This window comes from Pinus tabuliformis, chromosome 9, assembly GCF_031772625.1.
Source record: "Pinus tabuliformis cultivar Carrire ecotype Pingquan chromosome 9, CPIR1, whole genome shotgun sequence".
NCBI classification, from domain to species: Eukaryota; Viridiplantae; Streptophyta; class Pinopsida; order Pinales; family Pinaceae; genus Pinus; species Pinus tabuliformis.
In genome coordinates, this window is record NC_142307.1 from 991,180,370 (window position 1) to 991,205,329 (window position 24,960).

The following is a 24,960-nucleotide window of genomic DNA, read 5'->3' on the forward strand; positions in this document are numbered from 1 at the left end:
GTATACTAGAAAGTGTCAAGGCTTCACAAGGGAGAACTAGGTCAAAATGCTTGGAAATGAACAAATAAGAGTGTAGTGTGCCAAGGAGTGTCAGTGAATTCTAGGTGCCCCAAGGACGAAGTGTGTTAGGATAAGTTTAGAATAGGACTTGCAGGAGGCAAGCCTATGGTTGTGATAAGGTGTGTACAAAGTAGTTTCATACAAAGGGAGAATTTGGGTTGGGCACAACATTGTTTTGTCAATGACTTGGTTGGGTTCCCAAGTCGCAAAAAACTAAGGCTATCTATGAGGGCATGACAACTAGGGAGTTCCAAGGTGTTCCAGGGAATTCCAGGAAGTACTAACACATGCTAGATAGTTCCAAGGAATTTTAGGCATGCCAATACATGCCAAGTGCTAAGGCATGCCAAGAAGTTCCAGGCGCCAGGGTGTGGTGCCAACACATGCTAGGGAGTGTTAGGGCCAAGTTCCAGGGAAACACAAGGGAGAAAAAGTTTCAAATGCATGGAAATTAATGAATAAGAGTGTGACAGAGAGTGTTAGCTAGTGAGTACGAGGTGTGTTAAGTGTCAAGGAGTGCTAGGGAGTTCCAAAGCATGCAAAGAAATGAAGGGGATGCTAACACGTGCTACATAGTGCTGAAAGATTATTAGGCATGCCAGATGTTATGGCATGTCAAGATGTAAAATTTGTTGCTTAATTGTTTAATTTTACGACCACGATTGGATGTGAGCCTTGTCTTCGTAACTTGTTAAGTTGGATAAGTTGAAATTATACATGAGTAGCCTAAGATGAGTTATAGGAAGTTCTTAGGTGAACAAAGCATAGTCTAGTTGTAGTAATTGTAACTTGGTCAAGTTGTTGATATAGTTAATTTGCTGTTATAGTTGAGGTAGGATTTTGTTGGTTTCCTATGTTGCAAAAAATGTAAGGGTAGTTGTGAGGGTATGATAGCTAAGGAGTGTTAGGGCATGCTAAGGAATGAAAATGCATGCTAACACATGCCAAACAATTTTGTGGTCTGATGGTTTGATTTAATTTTATGGTGTTATTTTTATTGTCTTCTTTGCATAGAACTATTTTTCCTAGTTTGGAACATTACAGTCAACGAGTTCTAGGTGTGCTAAGGAGGGAGTGACAAGGTTTGTTATGCATTACTACTAATGCATGCTAGAGTGCTAGGGAAGCATTCCAAGATGTGCCAAGCGCCAAGGTGTGCCAATGCGTGCCAAGGAGTGTTAGGGAGTGCTAGAGAAACATAAGGGAGCACTAGGTCAAAATGTATGGAAATGAATGAATAAGAGTGTGTGATAGGGAGTGTCAGTGAGTTCCAAGTGTGCTAATGAGGGAGTGACATAGTATGATAGGTTGCGCTAAGTCATGCTAGATTACTAGGGTGACATGCAGCCAAGATGTGCCAGGTCCTAGGGTGTGTCAACATGTGCTAGGGAGTGCCAAGGAAACATAAGGGAGCACTAGGTCAAATTAGTGCATGCAAATGAACAAATAAGAGTTTGTGACAGGAAGTGTCAGTGAGATATAGGTGTGATACAGGTGTGCTGAGGGAGTAACAAGGTATGGAAGGAAGTGCTAAGGCATGTTAAAGGCTAGGGAAACATGCCAAGATGTGCCAAGTGCTAGGGTGTTCCAATGCATGCCAGGGAGTGTTATGGAGTGCTAAGGAAACAAAAGGGATCACTAGTTTCAAATACATGGAAATGAATGAATAAGAGTGTGTGACAGGAGTGTTAGTGAATTCTAGGTGTGGTAAGGAGGGAGTGACAAGATATGTTAGGTAGTGCCAAGGAATGCTAGAGTGCCATGGCAACATACCAAGATGTGCCATATGCCAGGGTGTGTCAATGCGTGCCAACGAATGTTAGGGAGTGTCACAAAAAAAAAGGGAGAACTAATTCAAAATGCATGGAAATGAAGAGATAAGAGTGCGTGATAGGGAGTGTTAACGAGTTCCAAGTGTTCTAAGGAGGGAGTGACAATGTTATATGCTAGGAAGTACCAAGGAATGATACAGTGCGAGGGTGTGTCGGAGAGTGCTAGGGTGTTCCAGGGACTACAAATCATGCCAAGAAATGTAGGGGATGCTAATACATGCTACATAGGGCTAAGGGATTGTTAGACGTGCCATGTGCTATGGCATGTCAAGATGTAAATTGTGTTTCTTAGTTGTTTTATGGCCATGGTTGGACATGAGCCTTGAATTGCTAACTTGTTAAGTGGGATGAGTTGAGATTGGACATAAGTAGCCTAAGATGTGTTATAGGAAGTTCTTAGGTGAACAAGGCATAGTCTAGTTGTAGTAACTTGGTTAAGTTGTTGTATTCGGGGCAGGACTTATTTGGGTTTTTGCCAAGTCTAAGAAAAAGTAAGGGTAGTTGTGAGGGCATGATAGCTAAGGAGTGCTAGGGCATGCCAAGGAATGAAAAGGCATTCTAACACATGGCAGACAATGTCAATGGATGGTGAGGAGTGTTAGGGAGAGTCAGGGGAACACAAGGGAGAACTAGGTCAAAAATCTTGGAAATTAACAAATAAGAGTATGTGCCAAGGAGTGTCATTGAATTCCAGGTGTCCCAAGGATGAAGTATTTTAGCAGAAGTTCAGAAAAGGACTTTCAGGAGGCAATCCTATGGTTGTGATAAGGCGTGGACAAAGAAATTTCAGAGAAAGGGAGACTTTGGGTTGGGCACAATATTATTTTGCTAATGAATTGGTTGGGTTCCCAAGCTACAAAATAAGTAAGGTTATCTGTGAGGGTGTTAGTGTCAGTCAGTTCAGTCTATCACTAGTGATAAAATATGCTCTTACAAGGTGTTTTTATGGTGTCATTTCAGTGAGTCTTCAAATAAAAATTTGGTCATTGGCTAGTGCGTCTAGGGCTATTTCCACTCTCTCAAGAATTTCATATACCGATCACCTTCATCACTCATTTGAGTCTACCATCATGAAAACATCGTTAATATCACTTCAGTCACATCATAATGGTCTCCATCCAGCTCAGTGTCGCCATTAGGTCATTAGGGTTAAGGTCACAAAATAAGTCATTTCATGTATAAATCCTACAAATGAGGAGTAGCAATAGGTAAATTTGTTCAATAACACTTGACTTCAAATGTAATTTATGTTTTTAGATGCAATAATGTTCCTAAGGTTTTAAAGTTACAAGAAGAGGTCCTAAGGCTACAAAACTCAAAAAGAAAGTGAATTGGTGAGGTGGGCCATCCTACCTCATTAATCACTTAGACACCAAAATAAAATTATAAAAGCACATGGAGGAGCTCATTCACACTCATTTTCACTTGTATACCATCCTAGCATCGAGCTCCTCCCTCTCCTTTGTAAAAAATTGTGATTCCATAGCCCTCACTGGCAAAAGTTGACTCTTTTTGTGCACTGAGAGCCTTCGCTACGCACCTGGACAGCACGCTGCGCATGGGGCAGAGTTGTCCAAAATTTCTATTTGACCACCAAAATCCATTTTTCAAAGCTCCTCTTCAGTCATTTCATCCTCCAGGCCCTATAAAAAGTAAGTTTAATCATTTTCATGCCCTCATTTTCCTCATATGTCAAGAAAATGATCAAATACTTCTTCTTCTAGGGTTTACATTATTTTCATGGTTTTGATCCTAAAATGATGAGTTGCCGCCCTAAACCCTATATTCCTTGTCCCTACACCTCTCTTTGCAATTAATATACCATTTCCATCCATAACAAAACCTTATCCCCTCATTTTCTATCATTTTCCTCTAAAACCTAATCTACCCTATCTCTTTCCAGGATAGGCCTATGTTTTGGCCTTTTCCACCCCCCTCCTCACTCATTTCCAAAAATTAGTTTTTCTCCCTACTCACTGACATCATCCCCTACCCTCCTAAATTTCCTTACAAATTTAGGCAACTCCTAAGTCCATCATACCACCTCATTCCCTCACAACAACAAATTTCATTATTTTTGCTCCCCTTTCACCTAGGGTTTAAAGTATGGAGCCTGACTCATCACCATTAGAGAAAAGGAAGTACAACAAGGGGGGAAATATACTGAGGTTTGAGCCCTATAATTGCAATGAAATCACCTCCTCCCCATTTTTCATGAAATGCTTTGAAGATGTCAATTGTTTAGGTTTTTGTCAAAGAGTGTAGGAAGTAGGTTACCATCATGAGCATCTCACAGGTATATTTACGCTCACCTTGAAGGAAGACAAAATCACCATTGCAGGGATTGATTTCATGTTTTCAGTGGATGCCATCTCTCAAGCTATAGGCATACCAAACCATGGTGAAAATTGGTTCAAAGGCATGAACCTAGACCTAGAAGAGTACAAAACCTACTTGAAATCACAATATAAAGGAGCTCACTGACATGTTTTCCCATTCATATACTTGTTCGAGAGATATGCACCATTGATGAAGGCTATCATGAAGTTATTCACATGTCAGGGCATATTTTCTAGGCTATATCAATACCACATAAGACTGCTCATGCACTTTATAGCTATCGAGTCTCTAAATTTGTCCAACTACTTGTATAGGAGCCTAACCAAAATGTCTGAAATGGTGCAGTTGAAAGGCATAGTGCATTATCCAAACCTCTTTCACCATAGCCTGATAAAGGTTATATTACTCCATCAGTTGAAAGAGAAGAACATGACATGGGACACCTTCATTGAGGCAGCCTTGAAAACACATATAACCACTTCACCAAGCCAACACCAAACCATGTTAGTACAACCCATGGAGGTGGGGTCATCAAGAAAACATGATGAGGTTTCCAAGGCACCTAGGCCTGAGGTGACCAAGACATATCAGAGAGGCAGAAGCCTTGTGTTTTCTCCTCAAATTGAGGAAGGGGCCAAGCCTACTACATCAGTAGAACACAGATCACCATCACATCATGAGGATTCTTTGCATGATGAGGAGCCCATTGAGCATGAATTTGACCTAGTTGAACTGAAGGCACATGATGAGCATCAAACCCTACAGCAAGTTATCAAAGAGAAGGATTCTCAAATCATGGAGCTCAAGGACAATTTGGAAATGGCCAAATTCATCATTTCATTCCTTAAGCAAGAAAACAATCAACTTAAGGCAAAACAACTAGTCATGGAGAAATAGAAATTCAAAGCCAAGAAACAAGAGATGAAAGGCAAGGCAGTGGTGGACCATGAGGACATTGAGCAACATGAAGGACATGTGGTAAGGAAGAGACCAAGGACAATGGGTCTTAGGAAGGCACTTCAGAGGGAAAGAGAACAAAAGCCACCAATGGAAGAATTGACCTTTGAAGAGAGGATTTCCATGGAAATAAATGAGGACAGGGAGTTTTGGCTTGAAAAATTCAATTTCCACCTTGAGAAGCTCCTTGAAAAGTTGCAAAATAAAATGGCCATCCATTATTACACATGGAATCAGGTTACCAAGGTCAAAATCAAGGAGTTGAAGGAAAAACTCAAGGAAACCCTAATCAACCAAGAGGAGAAGGGTAAGTTAGATTTTCTTGTTGATGCATCCATGATTTCATAACATACCTCATCAGGTATCTCTAGAAAAATTTTGGGAGGATTTGGAGAAAATTTTGTGTTTTGGTGCAGACTGGTGCATACTTGCAATTTTTTGATAATTTTTTGTCTAGGAGCACAGTGAGCTCACGCTGCACTTCTTCCTCGGGGCTCCAAATGATGGAAACTCAACATTTTTGGAAAGCTTATGACCCCCTCTCAAAACAAACTTTCCCACTTTCCTATTCTTGGGCTCAGTTTTTGAGAAATTTGCAAAAAATAGGCCAAAAATGACCTTTCTTCCCCTCTTTTTCCATTTCACTGCGCACCTGGAGACACCTTGGGAGAATGGGCATATCTCAGTCAAAAATGGGTAAATTTGAGTGAAAAAATACTCTAAAGACATAAACTCTCCTAGATTTCTAGAAATGGCTTTATATCTAGATTTCGACTTCAGAAAGGCACTCAAAAATGGCCTCCAATAGCTCGCTGCAGACTTGGAAATTTCTGAGATGTTTGTAAAATTTTCACTATGTAATTTTTTGTAATTCCTAGTTTGACTTTGGTAAAAGTCAACATGGTGAAGTATATGAATGTGAGGGGTAAAAGTAAATGTAAATAATGGGTGGTTAGTCTTTGTAAGTTGTTTTGATGTAAATTTGACCTCATTTATGAGAGAGGTTGGAGTCAACATTAATTGTAGAAGTTGTTTTTAACTTCCCTAGACATTAGGGTTTGCTTAGAACACCTCATGGAATAGTTCCTAGAGTAATGGATTCAACCCCTGAGAGTGGGGAGATGTTGTTTTAGTCTTTATGTATCAGTTTCTCAGTGATAGAATCGGTTGGATTTTAGATGAGAGAACTATTGTAGCTTGTACTTGGACATTTTCTGGAAATCAAAGGACACAGTTTGCAACTATTATCTAGGAATTCATGTGCAGTAAGTTTGTGCTATTATTTTTTCCTTGTTATAGCTTTATATGAAATATATTCATCTTCTCTTTCCATTCATCAATTCTTCAATGGTTTTCCTTACAATTTATAAACAAAATTCTTTTCATAAAGCTCTATTTTGATGGAAAAATCATTATGTGTTACTTTCTTTCTTGGTTAATGAATTCATGTTTCATGCTCATTAAGACCTTTTGCTTATTCTAAACACTACAATACATAGACAAACCCTAATATCCATCACAAAGTAATGCTACCTTGCTCCTTTATATCTTTTATGTTGTAACCCTTTGATCTTCTAGCCTAGATACCTGGTTTTTTTCCCTTATCCAACAACAAAACCCTAAATTTTCCAAAACCCACCTGAGCCTAGCTATCTAGCCTAAAATCCTTTACATTCTAGTCATCTCTTGGCTATGATTTCATAGAGAGATCCCTCTCTAATCTGGTACAGCTAGCTACCAACCTAAAAGTTTGGTCTGTGGTGACCTCCATCGATCTCCTCATTAGCCTGGGACATTGTGGATGATAATAGAGGGCATGGAAACTAGGGAGTGTCAAGGTGTTCTAATGAATGTAAGGTTCCCATGTCATGTAAAAATGTAATGCTAGTTGTGAGGTCATGACTTCCAAGGTGTGTTAGGGAATGCTAGGGCATGCTAACATGTGCCAGATAGTACAAATACATGTCAAACAAGATAAGATGTGCCAATTGCTAAGGCATGCCAAGTACTGTGACGGAAAAAAAAAGGAGGAACAAGTTAAACTACAAGGAAATGAGCACATAATAGGGTTAATAAGTCATCAATTTACCTTTTCCATGAGGGGTATGCTAGGCACACCAACACTAGGTGCCAATAGGTGCCAAGTGCCAAGTGTCAATGCATTCTAAGTGCCAAATCTTCCTTTGTTTCTTCTCATCTATTTTCCAATAATTGATCTCAAATAAATTTAATATTAAACCATTCCAAAGAATACCAAGTCATCTCAACACATGCCAAACACGGTAAGACTTGCCAAGTGCCAACACGTGCCAAGTGCCAATGTGTGTTAGAGAGCGTGATGCATGCTGTGAAGTGGTAGAGCATATCGAAGAGTGCTAAGGTGTGCTAGAGAGTGCCAATGAATACTGAGGAGTGTTAGGGAGTACTAGGACAACACAAGGGATTACTAGGTCAAAATGCATGGAAGTGAATGAATATGAGGGTGTGTCAGGGAGTTTCAATGAGTGCTAGCTGTCATGCCAAGGAGGGAGTGACAAGGTATGCTAAGCATGGGTAAGGCATGCCACGGAATATAAGGGAATGTCAAGAAGTGCTAGAGTGTTCTAGGTAGTTCCGGGGTGTGATAACATGTGCCAAATAGTGCCAAGGCATGCCAAGTGATAAGACATTCTAGGATGTGCATGGTGCCACAATATGCCAATATGTGTCAAGGAGTTTCAAGGCAACAAAAGGAATAACCAAGCTAAAATGCAAGGAAATGAACACATAAGAGGGTTAATAAGTCGGGACTTTATATTTTTCAAAAGGGGCATGCTAGACACACTAATAATATGTTCCAATACATGCCAAGTGCCATTGTGTGCCAAGTGCTAATGTTTGTCAATACAATATTATGCCAAGGTGTTCCAGGGCATGCTAGGGACTACAGGGCATGCCAACACATGATAGGGGAGTTCTATGCTATGCTAGGGCATGCCAACATGTGCTAATTGGGTGTCCTACTCATGGCAAGATGTTCTACGTCCAAAGATGTTCCAGGCACAAAGATGTTCCAAGACATGCGAGGTGCCATGGAATGTTAGTGTATTGTTCCAAAGCATGTTAAGGTGTGCCACGAGTGTTGAGAAGTGCTAGGTCTCTCTGATTTGTAGAATTGACAAAGCTTGATTATGTATTAAATAATATAGTTCCTACACACACTAGTGGAACTTTATTTAAAGGAAATTTGCTAGATAATAAACCTAATAAAGATGATTCATGTGTTAACTCATAGTAAAACTATATTCTTATGACTTGAGGGAAATGACACACACTAATTACTCCTTAACAAATTGATTGACTATTATAACCACTATGACTTTGGACACATAATGAAAAAGACTCCACAATAATGGTCTTAAATCTTTATCTTTTGCCAAAAAATATAGTAACATGTACATAGTGTCATAAAAAATTCATTGGAATGATCAATGATGATGAACATGTTTTGACTGTCACCAAAAGTAACCAAAAAGAGCATTGGTGAGGGTCAATAAGAGATCGTCACTAGAAGTGTCACCAAAAAGAGAATTAGTGATGGGCCTTTAACAACCCTCACCGAAAGTGTCACCAAAGAGAAAATTAGTGACGGGCCTTTAACGACTTGTTGCGGCCTTAGAATTCTACTGCCGAAACATGGGGGATAACCACCCGGTATGGACCTTAAGTCAGCTCCTTTTCCATTTAAAGTGGTGGCTCCGACAGGGGATAATGGGACCAGTTTCCTAGTGTGGGTTTTAAGATGAGAGTGGGTGGTTCATGAGTGTTTTCAATAGAATAATGATAATCTAAGTGACCTATTCTATGATGCAATTTCTCTAACTAACTTATTCTAATATAAACCCGGGTATTTCTGTGTGGTATGCGATCTACAAAGATATTTGTTTAACATGTGATAATAAAGATTGAACACAACTAAACAGAGATGATAACGTAAAAGATAATTCCTTTGAATAAATAGTTAGTCAAAGGAATTTATAAAATATATCGCATATATGATGAGTTATATATGAAATTCACAATTTAAGCTAGGCATCATACAAAAGTGCAACTAACTCTTTAACAGAAACAATAAATATCACATATAATTCATAAAAGTAAAGTTTTGCCACTAATTAAATGTACATAGAATCAATCATACAAGATAATAGTATCATATGTGTGAAGTCCTAATTATTTGATGAATGACATAGAACAACTTCTTTCTTCAAATCAAATTATCTCCTAAGAATACAAAAGTGCATCAACAAAGGAAAGTAGTCTTATATCTAAAAGAAACGATCATGTTGCATAATTTCACCAAAGCATTCACAAACTTACAATAGTGCATTCTTTGCAAATGTTTTTGATAAAATTCTGGACCCTTCTCTAAATGCATGAGAAGGGTATAAATACTATTCTTACTAATGTGCAAAAATAGATTATACAAAATTTGAGGTTTCAAAAAACCTTTCCCCTAACTAGGTAACTGTTGGAAATAATACTGAGAGGGCGGGGGTGAATCAGTATTATCAAGTCAATAAAAACTTTTTCATTTCCAAACTCTGATTCATATATTCTACTTCCACAACTTCTTATGATTAAATTAATTGATCTTCAATGACTGCATTAGAACATTATCAACCATATTATCAGTTAACAGATGCAGTAACATAGAGTAGATCATCACACATAAGGCACACACATGAACACCAAGATATAAGGTGGAAACCCAATGCGGGAGAAAACCACCTGCTGCAAGTCATCTCAATCTTCTTCTTAATAAGAAAATCCTTTTACAATATTTTGTACTGGTGTAGTCTTATACCAGTACGGGAGCTACAACCCCCTTTGCTCTTGTACTAGCTGATCCATTTACTAGTACGCAAGCTGCTACCTACTACAATGCTCCAAAGATTTCCTTTAGCTCTTGTACTAGCTTAGATACTAGTACGTAGGTGCTGGCCTACAATCTTTTCTCCTCCAGGTACCACGTTTCATCAATTTTCAGACTGGATACACTGAAGCACAACACATAATCTGAAATGCCACTTTTCATCCAATTTTCATACTGGGCCCAACAACATTGAAGCTCATAATCTAACAACCTTCTGAATTACCCAAGCACTAGATCAATACATATAAAAGTGAGTCATCAATCAGATATAGTCCATCAGATCACATAAAATGAGTCAATGAGAACCTGATCCATTCATCCATCAATGTATAAACATTTAATCAATCACTGCTGTTATCAGAACTTAATACCAGAAACCAGAAATCACTTCAAAACCCAGAACACAACAATAATAAACAGGGGCAACTAAATAGATTTCATGAGAAGTACGCAGCTTCACCCATATAACACCTGCGTAGAAGTACGCACTGTTTCCAACTGCTTTCTTGCGTACCCACGCACTGTGCCTCACGGACTTCCTGCGTACCTATGCTCTGTGTCTTATGAACTGCCAGCGCACCTCCGCATCTGCAGCGCTTCTAGGCCTGCGTATCTACGCACCTGCAGCGCTTCTGCGCCTGCGTATCTCCGCACTTTTCTTTCACTGCACTTGCGTTCCTGCAGGTATAGACAATTTTCAGACTTCAAGGATAACCCAGACTATCAGATCTACAGATCTGATCATGCGCCGAATGGATCTCAACCCATTAGTAGATCCGACTTGTAATCCTCATGTTTCTCCTTTATATTGATTCGAATCTCTCTCACAAACCCATCACTAGAATTTCAGATCTAGCTTCTCTTAAGATCTTCTTCCTTCACAAGTGTCTAGCCAAATGATCTCCTTTGCTTTATATAGGCAAGCTCTTCCTAAAATCATGGATCAATACCATAGATAACCAAAACAAGTGGCCCAAAAACATGGGGCTCAATAATAATAATAATAATATAAAACAATACCACTGACCAAACCATAGGATCAAATACGTCGGGCTAAATACTATGGTCCACCATTGGATTCCCACGTGAGAATACTTTTTCACTGCATGAAAGTGCATGAACTAGGGTCCGCACCTTTTACATGGGATACCTGCGTGTATGTATGCACTTTATCTAAGACATGCCTGCGTGTCCGCACCTTTTGTACAGTGTACCTGCGTACCCCTTATTTTCTTCAATATTTGAGAGCTGATCATCAATCTCTGCTACTGACTGGTTGTACAGTGAACCATCACCTGTATGAGTTGCCATCAAGGAAAACACTTTAGCCATAATGCCAACAATCTCCCCCTTTGGACTTGATGGAAAAGCTTACTTGTGAACTGTCATCTGATCCCTTTGAACTGTCCTACATCCATGTATTCTGTCATATCTGATATCTCTTCTGTGAATTCATCTGAATGTATACAAGTGAGATGATCTTCTATGAGTGGGTTGCCATCAAGTACAACACATGCATCATAATTCCAACAATCTCCCCCTTTGGACTTGATGGCAACAACAGCAAATCACTCTCCCCCTTTGACATCAAGGGCAAAGGGTTTTGCTCCCCCTAAGAACATGCTCCTCTTGACTATAAACCAGATCTGCTGAAGTCTCTGAATGAGCTCCCCCTTTGTATATGCCATGGTGCACCAATCTGATAATGCTCTTTCTGAGAACAAGCTGAAGTGTCTGCTCTGCTATATAGTGCTGTTCATGCTCAAGCTCCCCATGACTGTAAGCAAGGTCTGCAAAAAGATGTTCTACAAGAAGAACATGACTTTATATATCATAAATGACCTTCCTATCACCAAAAGACTCAATACATACATCCATCACCCAACCAAGTGGGGATACATCAGGAACTAAATACATTACATCTTCATCCCAAGCATAGTGGGGAAACCAACATAGGTTGTTACATGACCTGAAGAGATGACTACAATAGATAGAGACATACTATTACATCATGAGTTGTGATATGACATTTATAACAGAGACCAATCACCTAAGATAAACATCAGCAACACCACTGTATGATCTGCTCCATAGTATCTGACAACAGCAACTTGCAATAGTGCATGAATCATCAAGGTATGTCTGCATCAACTCATTCATAGCCATTATGAACCAAGTATCATCAATTTGGAATATCTGCATTAATGCAACTTTGAATAGTCAACCATGAATCCAGCCAACAATCCTCATCCATATATGTGCCAAGAACAATAAAGACTCCATGCAAGCATCATTAGAGAATCAACCACAAATCTGATCCAAGAACCATGTGAACAGCTCATAGCAAGATGAATCATTTATCTATATAAGCATCATCACCAAGGACTATTGACCATAATGCCAACAATGCATTAAAAACATATGCTCCCCCTAAACTGGTGCGATCTGTCAGATCTTATCAACAAGAAAAGTCAGCCAATAAATGCTTTAAGACAGATCCACAATTTCTCATTATATGGCCTACGTGGCTCCGCACTTCACCTTTCGCTCCTCTACATATACCCGCAGAGAGCCTTCTGCTACAGCGCGTATCTACGCACTTGCACCTTCTGTCGCGCCGCATACATATACTGTAGCTACGCACATGCGGCTTCTATCGCACCGCGTACCTCTACTGTAGCTCCGCACCTGCGGCTTCTGTCGCGCCGCGTATCTTTAATGTGCCTCCGCACCTGAACCTTCTATCGCGCTGCGTATCTATGCACAGGGACTGTGTATCACCTGCGTACGCCCGCACTTTCGCAGTGAATGGTCTGCGTACCCAATTAAATAGTCCTCCTCTGTGCTACTGACAGTCAGATTCCCAGATCTGATAGATTCACTTCCAACTTCACTTTCCCTACTGCCTTTCTTCAAACAATCATATACGCGATTGTGCAGTATCCAACTCGCGCATATACGCGACTTCCCTTTATGGAGTTTGCATATGAGGTTCAAGACACTGAAGTTTTGTACTTTCAGCTCCCTCTGATTCTGGTATGTCTGTACGTTGTGCTGTGCCGCCTTTTTCTGACTGTACTTCCTTTTTCCTCCATATCTTCAAGCGTGATGATGTTTTCTCCTTTTGGTGTGATGTCCATGCTTTGTTCCTGCATTCCTTTGCTATATGTCCAAGCTTGTTACATTCATAACATCTTACATTTTTCATATTCCTTTTGTAGCAATCAACAGCTTTGTGACCATACATATTGCAAGCAAAGCAATATCCATCAAATTACCTTGAATGTGATGATCTTTCTACATAATGGTCTTGAACCCTTCTTCGTCTACATCTAGCTGCAACATGTCCAAGATTATGACATACATAACATTCAACATTATTCATAGGAGGAGTAAAGGATCTTCTTTGAGGAATCTCTTTCCTTGGTTGATGATGAGATTGATCTTTCATTTCTTCGTTGATCACTTTAGATTTCTCTTTAGAGTTCCTTGCCTCACCTTGTGAACTAGATTCACCTTCAACAGGTTCATGGAAACCAAGACCAGTCTTTATAGCAGGAGACCTTTGACTACTAAGAATATCATCCAAGACTTTAGAACTATCTTGAAATCGTAAAAGCTTATCCTTTTCTTCTAATTTACCTTTCAAGATATTTACCTCAACCTGAAGCTGTTCTTCCTTTTCAAGAGATTGCTTCTTCAAATCTTCTTCAGCTTTCCTTCCTTCTTCCATTTTTTGCCTTAGTTTGAGTATCTCCTTTTCTTATTCTTCATTCAGATCCTGCTGCATTTGTCGAACTCTGAAGGCACATTCCAGCTGGGATTTTAAGCTGATGACTTCGTTGTCTTGTTTTTCAATTGCTTGGTGTAGATCTTCATTCTGCTCCTTTAGTGAGAGGATCGTGGCTTCAAGACTTTCATAATAACTGGATCGATCTTTGAGTTTCTTGATGGTTGTGCTTCTTTTGTTGACTTCTTTTCTTAATGATGTCACTTCATGTTGCAATTTTTGGCATTGGTCTTCCTTGTCCTTGAGTAGTTTTCTTACCTTGTTTCCTTCTTCTAATTGGGTCTTTAGTTTGGTAGCTTCTTCTTTGAAGTCACATTCCCTTTTGTTAAATAGATCTTGTTGATCTCTAATTTTGTCTGTCAGCCTTTTAAATTCTGCCTCTATTTGATATCTTTCTTGTTCACCCATAAGAGCAAATTCCGTAGTTTCGCTATCACTTTCATCTCTTCCAAAAGGAAAGATAGCTGGAACATCAGAGGATAATATATTCATACCTGATAATGATTCTGAATCCGATTCTGAATCTGAAGAGCTTCTTATACCTAATCCCCAATCGATTCTCCCATTGTCATAGTTCTTCTGAGATGTCTTGTTCTGCTTATGTGCTTTCTTCTTAAGCTTCTTTCCCATTGTTCCATAGATCTCCTTTAAGCGATCAAGCCTCTACCAAAGGACCTGCTCTGATACCAATTGTTGAAAATAAGACTGAGAGGGTGGGGGTGAATCAGTATTATCAAGTCAATAAAAACTTTTTCATTTCCAAATTCTGATTCATATATTCTACTTCCACAACTTCTTATGATTAAGTTAATTGATCTTCAATGAGTGCATTAGAACATTATCAACCATATTATCAGTTAACAGATGCAGTAACATAGAGTAGATCATCACACATAAGGCACACACATGAACACCAAGATATAAGGTGGAAACCCAATGCGGGAGAAAACCACCTGCTGCAAGTCATCTCAATCTTCTTCTTAATAAGAAAATCCTTTTACAATATTTTGTACTGGTGCAGTCTTATACCAGTACGGGAGCTACAACCCCCTTTGCTCTTGTACTAGTCGATCCATTTACTAGTACGCAAGTTGCTACCTGCTACAATGCTCCAAAGATTTCCTTTAGCTCTTGTACTAGCTTAGATACTAGTACGTAGGTGCTGGCCTACAATCTTTTCTCCTCCAGGTACCACGTTTCATCAATTTTCAGACTGGATACATTGAAGCACAACAAATAATCTGAAAGGCCACATTTCATCCAATTTTCATACTGGGCCCAACAACATTGAAGCTCATAATCTAACAACCTTCTGAATTACCCAAGCACTAGATCAATACATATACAAGTGAGTCATCAATCAGATCTAGTCCATCAGATCACATAAAATGAGTCAATGAGAACCTGATCCATTCATCCATCAATGTATAAACATTTAATCAATCACTGCTGTTATCAGAACTTAATACCAAAAACCAGACATCACTTCAAAACCCAGAACACAACAATAATAAACAGGGGCAGCTAAATAGATTTCATGAGAAGTATGCAGCTTCAGCCATATAACACCTGCGTAGAAGTACGCACTATTTCCAACTACTTTCCTGCGTACCCACGCACTATGCCTCACAGACTTCCTGCGTACCTGCGCTCTGTGTCTTATGAACTGCCTGCACACCTCCGCATCTGCAGCACTTCTGGGCCTGCATATCTGCGCACCTGCAGCGCTTCTGCACCTGCGTATCTCCGCACTTTTCTTTCACTGCACTTGCGTTCCTGCGGGTATAGACAATTTTCAGACTTCAAGGATAACCCAGACTATCAGATCTACAGATCTGATCATGCGCCGAATGGATCTCAACCCATTAGTAGATCCGACTTGTAATCCTCATGTTTCTCCTTTATATTGATTCAAATCTCTCTCACAAACCCATCACTAGAATTTCAGATCTAGCTTCTCTTAAGATCCTCTTCCTTCACAAGTGTCTAGCCAAATGATCTCCTTTGCTTTATATAGTCAAGCTCTTCCTAAAATCATGGATCAATACCATAGATAACCAAAACAAGTGGCCCAAAAACATGGGGCTCAATAATAATAATAATAATAATATAAAACAATACCACTGACCAAACCATAGGATCAAATACGTCGGGCTAAATACTATGGTCCACCATTGGATTCCCACGTGAGAATACTTTTTCACTGCATGAAAGTGCGTGAACTAGGGTCCGTACCTTTTACACGGGATACCTGCGTGTATGTACGCTCTTTATCTAAGACATGCCTGTGTGTCCGCACCTTTTGTACGGTGTACCTGCGTACCCCTTATTTTCTTCAATATTTGAGAGCTGATCATCAATATCTGCTATTGACTGGTTGTACAGTGAACCATCACCTGTATGAGTTGCTATCAAGGACAACACTTTAGCCATAATGCCAACAATCTCCCCCTTTGGACTTGATGGCAAAGCTTACTTGTGAACTGTCATCTGATCCCTTTGAACTGTCCTACATCCATGTATTCTGTCATATCTGATATCTCTTTTGTGAATTCATCTGAATGTATACAAGTGAGATGATCTTCTATGAGTGGGTTTCCATCAAGTACAACACATGCATCATAATGCCAACAGTAACTAGCTCCAAAAATAGACAGAGGTTAAATAAACGGAACTAAGAGGACGACTTGTTGTATGCCAGCTTGTTCTTTATATTGCAAATATTGGTCATCGGTTGAATTTGAGGAGGTGCCCTGAAATGTGTCTTGAGTTGTCCTGTGAAGATCGCATCAGTGAGCGATGGTAGCATCCTTTGAGTCGTATGAAGGGAACAATTGAGAGTCATAATCTGGCTGTGGGGCTTAACAAGATACTGCCAATACAACTCCCAGCTGGTCGTGGTCAATTTTGTAATTGCCTCTCTTTGACTACCTGCATTTTCTTACCAACCCTTATACAAAGCATTTAAATCGGGAATTTCTTTCATATTGCCTTATTTAATGAGATTGGTGGCGAACAGGATGTGATTCACTGCCTTAATGATATTCTTTGATACCCTGGCTGCCCTTGCGACTACTAGCTTGGCCTGTTTGATTCTCCCATACCAATATGTGAAGAGAATGTCTTTATGAGTTTCCTCAATCTTGGGTAGATTGGATTTCCTTCCATCTTCTGTTTCCTGCCATTCGATGAACTCAGAGATTCTGGTGTTTAAATCATTAAACTTCGTTCTCTAGTCAATTTCCATATTTGGCAGTTGGTCTCTAGTAGACAGATAAGGAGTAATGTGTGACATCTTCTGGCATAAATACTCCTGTTGTTTCACCAGAAGGGAATTTAATTCCAGGGCTTCTTTAATAAACTCCTCAGTAGTGGGAACATCCTTATATCTTCCATGGATTGCTGCATTTCTTGAAGTTGCATGTTTTTGGCCGATATATTAGCTTCATGGCTTATTTTCAGGACCTCCATGTCTTGCTACAATTGTGTGAGCTACTCAGCCACCTGCCTGTTTGTGCTTTTTTTCTCTGTCTCGAGCTCTTATTCGATCTGTGCAATCCTCTCCTCTTTCTCCCTTAGTAAAGTAGAGACCTCAGTAGCCTTGTCCATAGTGACCGATGCGTATGCTCCTGAACTGTGATAATCTAGTCAAATTTTCGGCTGGATTTAAAGGAATGTCCTTCTAAACAACGTCCATCGGCTCGTTTCCAGATGGGAATTCGGGTGTATCTACCCTTCTCCTTTTTCTCTCTCTTCTAACTACAACCTTGTGGAGAGGTCTATAGAACACATTAAGTGGAGGTATTTCAGCTACTTTCATAATAATTTTTGATGTGGGCAGAGCAGGGATAATTTCAGTATGCTAGGATGTTCTCGCTTTTTCCTCCATAGTTGTGGATTGTTCACTGATAGACTTGGGCTCTGTATTCCTATGAACATGCATAGGAGTTTTACATTCCTCTATTTCTTGGGTATTTGTGACTTTGGGAGTACCTTGCAGTTTATGATTAAACCAATCCCACTCCTCCAAACTACTACCTTTGGCCCCTGAACGAATCTCTGTAGTCGGGGTGCTCATCACTTATTTCTCAACTGACTTCCTGCTGGACTCAGCTGTGTTGTCTGCGTCTTGGGGTTTCCCTGTGTCTGGTGTCTTCTCAGTGTTTACCTGAGAGTCTACTTGAGAGCTAGGACCTCCACTATCAATAGTGACACTTGGTGTAGACTTATCCTCGGGCTTTAATAGATGCATTGGGATCACCTAGAGCCTCTCATCTTTGAATTCCTGAAATCTTTGAAAATCTTCAGGTTTCAGATTCGCCTTTGCCCATTCGAACACTTGTTTGAAGGATACAACTGACTGTAACAAATCCTCAAAATAATTATCTTCATGATTGTATGGCTTGAGTTTTATTCCAATAATGACATTATATGACACTTTGTTTGGATAAAATTGCCTCTTAGTCAACGTATGAAGCTTGAGGGCTTCCATATGTGTTGATTCCTTAGTGGCCTGAACAAAATTCGCTAAAGAAAAAGAACCGCATTTGAAAAGGAAAGTGGGCCATAATGACTTCTTACCGTCTTTGAGAACTTTAGTCAAGCCCCTTCCCACAGCCTGGTAGGCAATCTCTCTTGCTAATAACTTATCATAAACATATAAAGGAAGGACGTGTAGATCGGTTGTGCTACCAAAAACCCTAATGTAGGTGAACCATTCTTCAATGAAATATGCCGACAGTAAGCAGGTTTGATGCGGCTTCTTGGGAAAACCTAGGGGCTTTCTTATTGAAAATTATTTGATGTAGGGGCAACACAACAACATGAAATATCTTATAGAAGTGAGGTATGTAATGCGATTCCCATATTTGTTTATGATTGAGATGGATTGGGTAGGGATCTTGTAAGGTCCATTTCCAACCCATGGTTGGAAATGTCATGCAAAAACAGATAGAATCCATAATGTAGGCACTAAAATAGAAGGGAGGGAGGTTATCTGAAGAGGAGGCTTTCTTTTATCGATATTCGGTAATGGTGGTGGCTAGGTTGTCAGATAAGATGGAAGGTCAATTCATGATATGGGAATTAACATAGGCATCAATCAGAGGAATCCATTCTATTGAAAACTTATTATTATTAGGTAGCCCATACAATCTACATAACATGGCTGCTGGATAGTTGTAGGGGTTTTCCAAAGAGGCTATAAGATACATACTTGATTTGTCATATTTGAATTTGTTGTCCAACACTCTCCAACCCTGAATTAGCTTGAAGGGGTCTGGGTTCTTCTTTGTGAAGTTAGCCACAAATGTGTTATCGTAGATATCTTGCGGGTCAGGTATGTGGTACATTTTCTTAAAGTCCTCTGATCTGAACAACCCTATGAGCTCCATTCTTGAATTCTTGAACTGCCTATCTTCAATGATAAGGTTTTCGATCACCCACCTGATCATATCTGTCTATGGGAGGATTTTAGCTCTTGCTCCTCGCTGAGCCCCAAACTTGCATCTTTCCTATACACCTTTCTAGCATTTTTCCATTTACCTGGACCTCCTAAGCTGTCAACATCATTACATATTGAGTTTAAAAGAGCACATAAAGTGGTATTATAACTATATCTTGTGTGTACTGCTTGAATTATATTTTTACTCATAAGCTGCGGAATCTTGTCACTTTCCGCAGCCTTTTTGTTAAAGTCTATATTGCAGGTGTCTTCAGGCAAATCTAGCCACATGGGCAAGTTGGAAATGATGTGGACATGGACCAAGTCCTATTGGCTCAGTCGAATTCATCAGAGGAGGCCACAGTCAACGATGTTCAAGTGGTGGTCAACAGAAGAGTCCTACGGTGACAGAACTCCGTTTTTCACCATGTGAAGACTTGCGTGGCTGTTCCTAGATCTCTGGGGACATATCAACACCTGTGGACTGCTCCATAAGGTGAATCCAACAGCCACCCTCAATAGATTTAATCACCACGGCAGCCATGATGCTAGATCCCTAGATGTCATCGTTCATGTTTCCTCTGTCAGCGCAGTTCTTAGGAAATCAGTTATGTAAACGTTTGCTATAAATAATGCATTTCCATACGCATAGTAGTGAGTCTTGATAATGTAATTTTGCTATTAAGAAAGCCCACTATGCTCTGACATTATTTCTTTGTTATGACTGCGTTTTGAATACATGAGAAGACTCCGTTTCTGAGCATAATTCGTGGTTGATAGATGTTGCCTGAGGTTGTGCAGAGGGCCCCTGTACACACCGAGGTTTTGTTTCATACTGCTGTACATTTTCACGCTGTGTTTCTTTACGTTCATTATGCCATAATTATTCACTTGTATATATTGCATTTCTTATGGTATTAACGTGTTATTTCTGTCCATAATTGTACATGCTTTATATTGATGTTAACTGATCAGGGTGTTTGTTCCAGATTACAATAGGCAACCCTGGCATTTGCACATAGTTTCACAATGACTAATGACATGGAATCAATCTTGTCTTTCTGCTGATTTATTTTTCTTAGTTTTTAATTCCAACGTTGTTTTTTTTATTTCAGTTCTGTTCATTGGCTTTATTAGTTAGATTAGATATTAAATTACTCATATCATTATTAGTTACCTCTGAAAGCCATAGTGAGACTAATGGTGAGGGATTGAAGTATGAGTGTGTAATTTGATATTAATTTATGTTTCTGCAAGTTAGATATTAAATTGCTCATGCCATTATCAGTTACCTCCGAAAGCCATAGCAAGACTAATGGTGAGGGATTGAAGTATGGGTGTGTAGTTTGATATTAGTTTATTTTTCTGCAAGTTAGATATTAAATTGCTCATGTCATTATCAGTTACCTCCGAAAGTCATAGTGAGACTAATGGTGAGGGATTGAAGTATGAGTGTGTAATTTGATATTAGTTTATTTTTCTACAAATTAGATATCAGATTGCTCAAGTTGTTTATGATTACCTCCAAAAGCCATAACAAGACTAATGGTGAGGGGTTAGAATATGAGTTGATGTAATTTGATTTTAGCTTTACTTTGCTTGCAATTTTTGGATTTCTTTGAGTACAATTTCTTTTGTATTTAGATAGCAGCAAGGATAATGGTTTCATGATCAATAGTTCATTGTTTGTTTAATTATAATAGTGGTACATTTTCATTCTCCTTTAGGAATTAATTTCATCATTGTATGTTTTAAAACCTTTTTGAAAAGTTTGAAGTTTTGGAAATTATTTTAAAGGACATCATAGCCTTGAACATTTATATCCATACTTTTCATTTAGAATTTCCATCTCACATTAGGAAATCAACAGAGGTAAACCCAAAACGAAATAAAAACCAAAAACGACAAAAAAAAGGTAAGAAATAGGTTATCTTGCACATATAGTGCGCCGCACTTCAACAATTTATGACTCTCGGATTGAAAATTAATATAGCAATTTAGAACACTCTAAATTGACAAAACATTTTGGCGCCGTTGTCGGGGAAGTGTAACTAGGTAGCCAATTTCTTAAAAAAAAAAGGAAGAGAAAAATTTAAAGAAGGGAAATATTGATAACTTCTCAAAGTATGCTCTCCTCTTGCACCTAGTGCGATCTGGAGGATCAGAAAAGAGAGTTATTGGTTCATTAATTTCTTGAGTATGCTCTCTTCTTGCACCTAGAGTGAGCTGGAAGATCAGAAAGAGAATTATTAGCCCGAATTGAAGATAAAAAATAAAAAATGGCATGCATAGAGCAATAGATTCTAGGGGAAGGTTTATAGCTAGGGCCAAGAGTTCGATTTTTACAACTCCATCTACTTCAAGGCATAGACAAGATACACCTCCATCATCTCCAACTCACACTCCTAGCCTTAGGATTCTTCGAATTCAAGGGGCAGCAACTAAATTAGGAGACTCTCCCACACTATCCACCAAATCTGACTTAGGGAAAGAACCTTTCTTCACTTTTACAGGGGAGCATATTGTAATCAAAGAAGTAGAATCACCTGAAGAAGAAGAGGGAGAAATTCCTCCTCGTTCACCATTAATAGAAGAATCAGAGGACTCTGAAATATCTGAGGAAACTATCATGACATAGGAAGTAGTAAACGGATTAGGAGGAGGAGGTAGAGGTAGAGGTAGAGGAGGAGGAAACAATGGAGGAGTGTTACACAAAAATATCGTCACCATGACTATTTTCAGTCAGTATGGGTCTATCATCACTTGTACTGTCCTCCTAAGCAAGTCTCAGACCTCAGTTCTTCAAGTCAAGCTTTGAGAATGAGAGAAAGACATTGAAAATCAACAAAGCTCAGGTTCCGCACTTTCTCTCACTGTTGCCTGCAGTCCCGCACCCCCTGTTCACATTACCTGCATACCTGCCTGCTCTGTCCCTAAAGGAGTGGGTGCGGACCCCTGTGAAAGTCAAAAAGGCGCAAGTTTATTCTAAAAAACTCACTTTAGGTTAATTCTAGATGATTTTAGAAGGAATTTTGACGTGGATTGTTCGCTCTTAGGTGGTTCATGCATCCCAAAAGAGAAGGAGCTAATCCCTTGATGAGAGGACCTATCCCTTTGAAGTAGGGCTTTATCCCTTTGAAGGAGGACCTAGTAACTTCCCTCCATTGCACTATAAATTAAGGCATTGGGCTGGTTGCTAGAGAGGTTAGAAGCTGAACATTTTTGAGGGTAAATGTTGGTGGAATTGAGACTTCCTAGTTAAGCTTGAGAGGAGAGATCACATACCTTTTTGGCTTCATTGGGAAGAGAGTGAAACTTGTCAAAGTAGAGGAGAATTCTTGTTGGACCCTAGGAGGAGCTTGTACAGCATCAAGGCACAGGTTGTAAATTTCTTCTTTGATTTGAATTAATACAATCAGATTCATTTTTCTCAACAAATTGTCTTGTGTCATTTGTTTCATGAATTCCTTGATCATCATGATAAGTATGCTTTATGATATTGGCTTTTCAGGTGCTATTTAATTTGTTTGCTTGTTTGTGTTTGCAGATTCGCTACAAGGGAGCTCTTTTGGATTAAAGGAGCGAGGCTTCCACAAACTTGCATTGGACCCAAGGTAGGCCTAAAACACTTGTTTGCCTTTGTTTATAAGTTGCATATTTAGGGAAAGATAGTTTTTTATTTTCTTGCTTGTCACTAGATATCGTTAGATTCTAGGAAGGTCAATCTTGTCCGCAAGATCGACTCATTCCATGTGACAAAATGGCGACTCCACTGGGGACTTGATTTCTTTATTTGCTTTACTTTGACCTGAGAAACTGTGTTTTTGTTTCTGTTTTTGGCTTGTTGTGTGTGGAATTGGGTAGATTTAGTAGATCTAGGATTATTTTTTGTTTTTCATAACTTTGGGAGAGGACCGCACCCTCGGCTTGCAACACAGTGCGGACCTATCCGCACTTTTTCTTTTAGCACAGAGCGGTACCGCACCTGTGTGAACTGTGGGCCTGCGGACCCTGCTAAAATTTTGAAAAACTTAAGATTTTCTCTTTCAGTCAGTTTAGTTTTTGTTTAGATGTTGTTATCCCCTGCCCATACCTACATATGACTTGTTAAGAACTTTTCTTAGGTTAATTCCATTGGTGTTAGGGTTTTAGGTGAAATTCCTAGAAGTTTTGGTTGTCGAGCTTGATTTTCATTTTGGTCGTGTAGTAGCTCAGAGCTTAGAAGCTGTAGAAGCCTCAGATCACCTTGGTTTTTACTGGCCTTCTTATGAGTCTGACCATTTGCAAATTTTGCCTTTGTTGAGGAACCCATCTTGTGTTTTCTCTTAGCGAAACTTCGAAAAGGCTTGTGTTAAAAGTTTGGATTTCATTTTAAAAAAAAAAAAAAAAAAGTTGGTTGTTTTTTGACTGATTTGTGATTCTGGACAAATTAGTCCTTAGTTTGTTTATAGCTAAGTAAAACATCCTTGAAAAAGACATCTTGTAAGCTTTGACTTCAAATAGTTTTTTATAGTTTATAGATCTCAAGATTAGTTATTTCCATAGTTTTGAGTGTTTTATAAAAAATAAAAAATCTCTTTTGGAAAAAGTTTGTTTTTGTAGTATTTGAGTGTTTGAAAGAAAAGGGAAATTTTTGTGAAAATAACTAGTTGTCTCGTTTTGAGTGCATTGGAAAAGACAAAAAGCTCTTCTTTTAATTTGTTGGTTAAGAAATATTTGTGTTTACAAGCATTTGCATTCTCAAATTCTTTCCTAGCTAGAATTTCATTGAAGGGAAAAGATTGCTTAATCATCTTAAGTGCATTTTTTAGTGATTTCGAGTCGAGTCTTCACACCACAAGTTTCATCTCCGCACCTCTTGACTTAAACAAAAACCAATAAAAATAATGCTTAAAGTAAAATATATCTAGTAATCTTTTTATTTCTATGGCTCTATTACATCAACATAGCTTAGGCTAGTGCCTTGGAGTAGGGAGTAATTAACCCTCCAAGACAGTAAAACAAACAAGTAGTTGTATCTTGCGGTAGGAGAAAAATCCAATTGTTGCATCTATGCTTTGGGAAAGCTCCTCTTAAAGGAGAAGCACGAGATCGTGTCCGAACCAGTGTGGGAATCAATCCTTCCTCATTGGGAACGACGCCAGATATTCACATATTAAAAAAGGTAAACCTCGGATTAACCATCGTCGAGGAGCCTGGTGTCACTTGTTGGTAAACCTTGGATTATGTCAAGGAACCTTCAAGGGGATCAAGCTTGTTACTCTACCCTTGCGTGCGTATCGAATCGTAGACTGCTCCCCCAGGTATATTTGTTTCCGTTGGTAACCATAGTGACCATATTCTATAGGATTCTTCCTAAGGTGACAGTGGTGGGAAGATCCCACTGTACCTGGAGCAGACCTCGGCTAGACTCACTTGGATTTTCTGGGGGGTTCTCTTCACTCGAGATGGTTTAGTGGAGGAACTTGTGCCAGTCTATTCATTAAGCAGGTTGTCAGGGTAACTGTTCCAACCGCCATTTCTGTATTGAACTCTGCGATGTTGGATTTCATCACCAACTAGTGTTTTCAATACGGAAAGTTACTGTTTGTGTGTGGTTTGATCTCCTAGATTCTTTAGGCAT